This window comes from Felis catus, chromosome F2 (genome assembly GCF_018350175.1).
Source record: "Felis catus isolate Fca126 chromosome F2, F.catus_Fca126_mat1.0, whole genome shotgun sequence".
In the NCBI taxonomy this organism is placed as follows: Eukaryota; Metazoa; Chordata; class Mammalia; order Carnivora; family Felidae; genus Felis; species Felis catus.
The window spans coordinates 40,773,078-40,781,871 of record NC_058385.1 but is presented as its reverse complement, the minus strand read 5'-3'; the positions used below and the strand labels follow the sequence as shown (position 1 = coordinate 40,781,871).

General features: G+C 45.0%; 1 long non-coding RNA gene across 1 annotated transcript; it reads right to left on the bottom strand.

Annotated features, from left to right (window-relative positions):
* Positions 1–5,312: 5,312 nt before the first annotated feature.
* LOC109496101 lies at positions 5,313–8,176 on the bottom strand. Its single transcript, XR_002151938.3, has 3 exons — positions 7,446–8,176; positions 6,125–6,218; positions 5,313–5,853 (listed from the first exon to the last, which is right to left on the bottom strand). It is a non-coding gene; the product is annotated as an uncharacterized LOC109496101 (long non-coding RNA).
* Between the last annotated feature and the right edge of the window lie 618 nt (positions 8,177–8,794).

Genomic DNA, 8,794 nt, shown 5'->3' with positions numbered 1-8,794 from the left:
GACCTCCACGGTGGAAAACGTGAGTCAGATGGCGGGGGGGGGGGGTTGGAGCGGCGGGTGTGAGGGGGGGGCGGGGGGGGGGGGCGCCGTGAGTGTCCACAGAAGCTGCGGCGCCACAGCCCAAGAAGTGAGACGCCTCTCTCACCCAGGGGCACTTGGACACCTTTGTGCCCATCGAAGTAACAGCTCTTCAATTGAGTTAAAAGGTCAGGCGTGAGGGAAGAAGACCTGGCCGCCCACAGATATCTTTTTCATGCACTGGATGTCCCTGTGCGCATCGCTTTAAATGGATATTTCCTGTCTCAGTTTTGACCACCGGTTCTTCCCCCACTAACATATAGACCCAGGTACGTGCTTAGTTTCCAAACTAAAACAGTACCCAAACAGAACTCTGGGACATTTGTTGTTTAAAAAACCATCCATTTCTTAGAACGAGTACTGCTCAAAGCCAACAGTGACTTAATGTCTTAAAACTGCCCCCGTGAGAGGGTCCCAAATTCAGCCTACACGGCGTTCACGTGGTGGCAAACGGAAAGCCTTCGACTCCAACCCAGATTGTCTCAGTACAGGTGGTATGTTTTAATTCGGAGGCGTGACCCTCAGCTTGGTTAGTACCAAACCCTATTTTTTCTGTTTTTCTAATTTTCAAGATTTGTTCCAAATAATGCTTACATGGTAACCAATATAAATAAATAGACACCCGGCTGAAAGACTTCCCACAGGGAAAACGAAAATAAGGGTCTGGCTTGTCCCTGTGAAATGGTTTCGTATTTGTACCTAAATGAGGCCCCAGGGCTCATACTTACATAGGTACACAGGTCTCGCCCACAACCAAATCCACCTAACCCATCTAGGTGAGTTCACAGTAAGGCTAAGACCCTCACTGTAAAGAAGAGGGGCGTAGGGGAACACTCAGGCCAGCCCCCTCCCATCTCCCTGGACGCCAGCTTCTTTAGCTTTGACCAAGCCCCATGTGTGCGGGTGGGTGTCCTAAATCCTTCCGTAGATCTTTAGTTAAAACTGGTGATTGGTTTTCTCCTTCAGCCAATTGGCAGAGAGAGTCAGGGGGGCTCAAACGGGAGCATCGGAAAAAGAATCACACATGGCGATGGATGAGCAGTAATTCCATTTCCAGGCATCCTCGCGAAAGAATTGAATACAGGGGCTCAGACACGTGCTTGTACTCGAACGATCACAGCAGCACTCACCGCAACAGATGAAAGGCAGAAACACCCCGATGCCCATCAATCAGTGAACAGATAAACAATGTGATTATGTACATATACATCCATATAATGGTACACTACACAGCCTTAAAGAGGGGTGAAGTTTGACACACGCTACATCATGGATGAACGTCAAAGACGTTATGCTTAGTGAAAGAAGCCAGAGACAGAAGGTCACACGATGTTTGATTCTCTTTATAGGAAATGTCCAGAATGGGTAGCTCCATAGAGACAGAAAGCAGATTAGCGGTAGCTGGGGGCTGGGAAGAGGGTGTAACTGTTTAATGGGGACAGGATTTCCTTGAGAGGAGATGAAAATGTTTGGGAACCAGATAAAGGTTGATGGTTGCACAACATGTGACTTACTAAAAGCCACTGAACTGTACAGTGTTAACTTTATGTTATGCAAATTTTACCTCTTTTATTAAGAAGGAAAAAATGGCCAGGGAACAAGATACAGACCCCATCACAGAAGAAGACCCTTTGCTACTTACGCACTGTCCTTTCTCCAGCCCCTGGGTCTCTCTGCAAAGGGCCTCCCCTCACGGAAGATGTCCCTGAGTGGCAGGGGTGTGAGAAATCTCCACCCCATAGGCTCATCCAGCCCATCTGCTGCCTTCCAGCAGCTGCCCTGCCCCCTCCCCCCCAGCCAGGCACTCATCCTTCACGGCTGAGGACGGCTTCTGCCCTCAGCTGCTCTTCTCAGGGAGGATTTGCCGTTGCCCATCAGATGGCAGGTGCCGAAGCCCCTGGGGATGCTGCCTTTACACCAGGGCCACATGCTCTCTGGTTTGCCTCAGCACCTGCCGAGGGGCCCCGAGAGTTAAAGGGCATATGGGGATTTTAACGCGTCCTTCTTGTTGCCAGAAGTTTCTGACCTACATATCCAGGTGGTTTTCCTAAAACAAGAAAGCACTTTCAGAGTCAAGGTAATGAAAATTAGGTTGTTGTCTTTGCCTGGGTGTCCCAGAGAGCAGAGCCTGAGACAAACGCATGGGTGCAGTTAGTTTATTTGGCCCCAGGGAGGAGTGAAGAAGGGCAATGTGGACCGAGGAACAAGGACAGAAGGAGTGCCAACATAAGGGCGCATTATCAAGCTGGCTCCCGCTACAGGTGACTGCTGCTTGATCTCACCTGCTGCACTTTCTGAGGACCCTCATGCAAAGCATCGTCTCAGAACTACTGGTCCTGATTACAAAAGGGGGAAGCGCTTGTCCATTGACTCCCCCACCCCGTTTTGATCAAGGGTGTTCCTGTAGTGCTCGCATTATTGAGCTGCCCATGCATGTGATGCCCAGAAGGTTCCTGAGGGCGTGTCACATGCTGGAATCAGGGAAGCCCCAGGCAGGAAAGAGAAGTGCGCTTGCAGCAGCCGTCTGCAGGGAACCGTGTCTGGAACCTGTCTGGGCAAACAGCAGCTGGAGCAGATGTGAGCCTAAGAGAACTCACCTTGGCACAAAGCATACGTGCCCTCGGGGTATTATGAGTGTCGGACTGAAAGAAACACACATCTGAAATGCTCACTACAGCTTCTGCGAATGGCTGAAGTATTCTGGCATGTGTTTCTGCGGTTCCCATTCATAATCGCCGAGTAAGCCATCCCCAAACCAGCTCTGGCTTGAACTTCACTCAACCTTCAGTTCGTGATGGGGCACCTTCTTGTGACCCACAGGACTCTAGAAGCTGGGCCACTAGCCGTGACTAAGACCACAACATCCTTGCTCTTCAGAGGTTTATATTCCAGTGGACTGAGACATACAATATAAAGTTTAGAATAAATAAATAAGAAAACTTTCAGATGGGGTAAGCACAGGAAATTGAAATGGGGTGATAGGATGGGGTTGAAGGACAACAGCTTATCTTGGTGCCTTTAAAGGTTAGGCAGGTGGGTGGTTTGGCTTCTGGTTCCTGTCTCCAATAGCTCTGTGACTCGGTCGCATTTTCTTTAAAATCCATTTTGATTGCTTAGTCAGACACAATAGCACAATTTTAAGGTCTAATGTTTTAAACACAATTTCCTGATTCATAAGATTCTATGACGCATACCAATATCAATGGTGTCTTCTTCGGAAACACGGGAGAGTCATTTTCTATTCACTGCTCTCCCTTGTATATCACACACACACACACACACACACACACACACACACACACAACACATGTGTCATATGTCCCAGTCTACTTCCTGCTTTTTCTCACATCCACTCTCCCTTCCAGTCTTCTCCACCCCTACAGCACATGCGGTCCAGGCTGCTCCACCTTTTGTCCAGGCTCTGTCAGCGACCTTCTGATGACTGTCCAAGCTTTGCTTTGCTTTGCAGCCTCATTTCCTGGTGTCTAGAAAACGTTTCCTCTTTGTAATTTTTACCCCCTGGTTCTGGTTATGCCTTTTAGAGACCCGGTGAATAAATGTAGGCATTCGACCACACAACTCTCCTCCCGATGATTAAATAGGACAACACTCCCTCTTTGTCTTCTCTCCAGCCTGCACCTCCCCCATTCCTTACCTTTCTCATTGCCTCCTGGCAACCCATAGTTTGATTTATTGTTTTTAAGATGTGTTCAAAACTGAACATAGTATTTCAAGTGTGATCTGAACAAAGCACAGTGGTTCTATTTCTTCCTTTGAACTAAAACTGTTTGTAAAAATAGATTTTTAAGACTGCAGTTCTGAGTTTTGACAAATCAATATACCTGTGTAGTCAGCCTGATCGAGATCTAGAACATTTCCATCACTCCAGAAAGTTTTCTCATACCCGTTCTTAGCCCAAACCTGCCACCAATAGCAACCCTTACTCTGATTTTTATTATCATAGATTCGTGTTGCTTATATCAGAATTTCATACACATAGCATCATGTAGAATGTACTCTTTTGTGATTGGCTGCTTTCAGTCAAAATAATGTTTTTGAGACTCACCCATGTTATATGTGACAGCAGTCCTTTCTTTTCTATTGCTGAGTAGTATTCCATTGAATGGATGCACCACAATTTGTTTATCTATTCTCTTACTGATGGACATTTGAATTGTTTTCAGTTTGGGCCTATAACGAATAAGCTTCCAGAAACAAGTAGTTTTATAGAGTTTTGTTTTCATTTGTCTGGGGTAAATACCCAAGAGTGGAATTTCTGGATCATAATGCAAGTATCTAAATGTATAAGAAACTGACAAATAATTTTCCAAAATGGCTGTGCCAGCAATGTATGAGTCTAGTTCTTTGCTCCACATTCTTGTCAACATTTAGTATAAGCAGTTTTGTTTTTTCATTTTAGCCATTCTCATGGATGTGAAATCATTGTGATTTTAGTTTGAATTAATTTAATGAACTTGATCATATTTCCTGTACTTATTAGTCTTTTCCAAATCTTCCTCTGTGAAGTGCCTGGTCAAGTCTTTTGCCCATTTTTTTATTGGGTTGTTTATCTTTATATTTTCCTTACCTAATTATAGGAATTATTTATTTATTTTTATTTTTTAATTTTTTAAAGTTTATTTACTTATTTTGAGGGAGAGAGTGAGAGGGAGAGAGTGTGTGAGTGAGGGAGGGGCAGAGAGAGAGAGGGAGAAAGAGAATCCCAAGCAGTTCCCTGCTGTCAGCCCTATGTGGGGCTCGAACTCACGAAACTGTGAGATCATGACCTGAGCTGAAACCAAGAGTCAGATGCTTAACCAACTGAGCCACCCAGACACCCCATGATTATTTTTTCTTAAGTCCAATATAATTTCTTTTATAATTTAGTGCTTTTTTTTTTTTTGTCTTGAGAAATCTTTGCCTAACACATAGTGCAACTATATTCTTTTAGGCTTCCTTCTAGAAGCCTTATATTTTCAGCTTTTATGTTCAGAGATATCTGTGATCACTGTTGGATTAATTTTGGCATATAGTTTGAGGTAAGGGTTAAGGTTTGCTTTTTTCCATACACTTATCTAGCTTTTGAGCACCAATTTGTCTTAGCAATTTTCTTTTTTCCTATTGAATTACCTTGCGTGTTGATCATTTCCTATTCCCTGCTAGACGAGGAGCTCCTCCGAACCCATGTCTCTCTCTCCACCACCATTTAAAAAATAAGTTTTGTACCCTTTGATTTATTTCACATGGCCTTTAGCCTTTACTGAATGAACACTCCATGTCAGGTATGAGATGAAGAGCTAGATCCAGAGAATTTTTGTCCTGGGGGAATTTCCTTCTGTTCGGAGGAGTTGACAGAGGTGAATGACTTCCATTTCACATGATTAGAGAGAAATTGCAAAGAGGTTTGTGGGAATTTTGAAGAAGGTACGTGCAGGGAGGCAACCTATCATAGTGATTAGAAGCCATCAGTTTTGGGTTTAGCACATGTGACTTAAAATCCAGGCTCCAACGTATCTTAGCTGCTAAGGTAGACCATGAGCAGGCCACTCAACGTTCTGAGGGTTCTGTTTCCTCAGAGTTGTTGAAGTATTACATGATGCAAAGTATAGAATGCTTATTCCACTGGTCTGGTACTCAGTTAAGTGCTAATTAATTGGTTGCTATTTTTATCCCATGGACTCAGGGAAGGCATCCTGGAGGAAGTGATTACTCAGCTGAGCCTTGAGGAATGTTGAAGGCCGTCCAGATGAAGAAATGCAGGAAAAGCATTGCAGGCTGAAGGTTTGGGAAGAACAAAGATATGGAGGCATAAATCAGCATGGTATAAATGGGGATATCATCAAAGCTTAAATTGTGAAGAAGAGCCTGGCTAAAAACATGGGGAGAAGTCAGGTCATGGAGAACCTTATATGGCAGTATTTTTCAGGCAACACAAGTTGTGAGCGACTAGGGGAAGTGTCAGCTGCCTCCTGGTTCCCCCAAGCTCTAAGTCAGTTCTCGAAAGTTGCATTCAGTCCCCACCTAAACGCTTGAACAGGAAACTCACCCTGAGGACCGGAGGGGTGGGTGGTGGGGATGCATCATGGAGACTCCGACAGGCCAACCAGCATAATCCTCTCCCTTGCAAAGCCTCAGGCATCCTGTCACATAGTACAAGAGACAGGTCTCTGAGAATTTCCGGATGAAGCCTGATATCCACATCCTAATTCCGTCCAACAGCATGGCCACCTTGAGAACAGCCTGAGCCCGTGCCCCAGTGGCGAGGCTGGGCTTGTTGGCTCTCACTAGTACCCATCGCAAAGAGAGAGCCTGTCCCTCTCATCTGTCCTCTTATGGGCAGGGATTCTACCAGGAATGGATCCATCTCCCCAAACTCTGCTGTCCTCCAGCTACTTGTTTGCCTGAAGCTACCATTTTTAGGCACTTGCTACATATTAAGCCCAGTGCTAAACCCTTGTCATGCTTTCACTCCATTACTTTAAGCTTCTCAGGAACTCTCCAAATAGATTTTATTGTCTCAATTTGCAGATGAAGAAAATGAAGCTTAAAAACATGAAATAACTTGCTGATAGTCACAGAAATCCTGAATGTCAGGTCCGAAATGGGAGCCATCATCTCAGCACCTGCGCATTCCTTCCTCCTCCTTCCCGAGTAGCCACTGAGGGAGGGGTCCCCCTACCCGCTGCTCCAACAGCTTGATGGAACATTAGCCTTTGGGGCACAATTTAGGCTGCCCTTCCGGGACTGCCTTCTTAGCCGAGTCACTTCAGGGGGTGCTGGGTCTTGGCAGTGTGGCAGCTACACCTTGTCCTTGCTGACATGGTGGCAGTGCTCTCCTAGCCTACTGTCAACCTGAATCGAATGCTTTATTAGCCCCATTTCACAAATTCAATAACTTAGGTTGAGAGAGGACAAGAACACATAACACCCAATCACAGCGTCAAGACTCAAAAACCTCCCAAACCAGCCACATCCCACAGGCTGTATTGTCTTTCTCGACGGTCAGTCCCATGGCCAGGAAGCATTCTGTCAGAGGCATAAGGACCATCTGAGAGAAGAGCTGTACCAGCCCCTTCAAACTACCAGTTTACAATTCTGCTGGATGACTGGGAAGGTAAGATAAACTGTAAAAAGAGAAAAAACAATGTAGAAAGGCCCTTCGTGCTAACAACACAACTCATAGCCCGTCTACTTCTTACTCTCTTCTTATCAAGAGAAAGATAGAACAGTGGAAGGATGAGTGGCCAAGGTGTGGATTCAGCCTCAAATGATACAAAACAAAGATAAATGTCCGGAAAATGTGGAGCCCTGATTCATATTCTTACAGGCAAGAATTATCCTGCCAAGTCACCAGCTTTTCTCTTTACCTGATCAGGATGAAAGCCCATTTGCAAGATGAGATCATCTTGGAAAAGAAATGGAGCCACGTGAAGCCGTGCAGATCCACAAGAGTCTGGTTTGCTGGGAGTGAACCAGATAGAATCTGACTATTGCTGCTGTGCCCAATTTGCTGAATTTATAAAGCAAAAAATCAAAATCTAGCCTTTCTTCCATGTCTAGCCATCTGTTTCTGTGAGTCTGCCCACATGCCCTGGACCTCTGGAGGGCAGAGTTCCAGGCCACTGTTCTGCTATTTTGACAGCTTTGCAGCTGTGACCCATGTACTGGAAAGAGCTGTGTGCAGTGCCTTGGACTTGGGACTTTACACATTTTTGACGTGATTAGGTATTTACAACTGGAAGTGCAGCCAGAGTCCAGTGTTTCCAGGGACGATGCGTATAACCCAGAGGTTCTAATGTGGCTGCTCCTGGCTTCGGCTGGGATCACGTAAGTTCTTAGGAGTTTATCCACAGGTCATGAACATGAGACTATAAAACAGCCACACTGGGACCTTCATCCAGATGGATAAATTGTATAAAACTTTCTCCGCCACAGTTTCAGAAGGTAGTTTTGTAGAAGGCACTCATAGACATTTTGCAAAAGTCATTAGCAGTGACGTGGTAGAACAGACACTCCTTGGTATTTCCTACATTACACGTATTTGCATAACAGCAAAAACAGGATGGGGGGCACTTGGGTGGCTCAGTTAGTTGAGCGACTGAGGCTTAGGTCATGATCCCAGGGTCATGGATTGAACCCGGAGTCGGGCTCTGAGCTAAGTGTGGATCCTGCGTAAGATTCTCTTTCTCTCTCCTCTGCTCCTCTCCTTCACTTGCACACGTGCTCTCTCTCTCTCTCTCTCAAAAAAAAAAAAAGATGTAAATTACCCAAGAATAAAAATACAGTTGATTAAATAAAAAGCCTTTCAAACCATAAGAGACTTTTAAATACAGAGAACAAACGGAGGGTGGATGGGGGGAGGTGGGAGGAGGGGAAATGGGTGATGGGCAGTGAGGAGGGCATTTGTTGGGATGAGCACTGGGTGTTGTATGTAAGCGATGAACCATGGGAATCTACCCCAAAAACCAAGAGCACACTTTACACGTTGTATGTTAACCAATTTGCCAATAAATTATATTAAATAAATAAATAAAAAGCCTTTAACCTTTATTCATTTACTTCCCAATCATTTCTTCATCACCTGTTACGTGCCAGGAACTCTTGTTTGCTAAAGAGCAAAATAATAATAATAATAATAAACACTCCCCCCTCGTTTCAAGGGGGCTCATATTTGATGGGAGAAATAAACATATGTACAAATAATTATTCATGATTA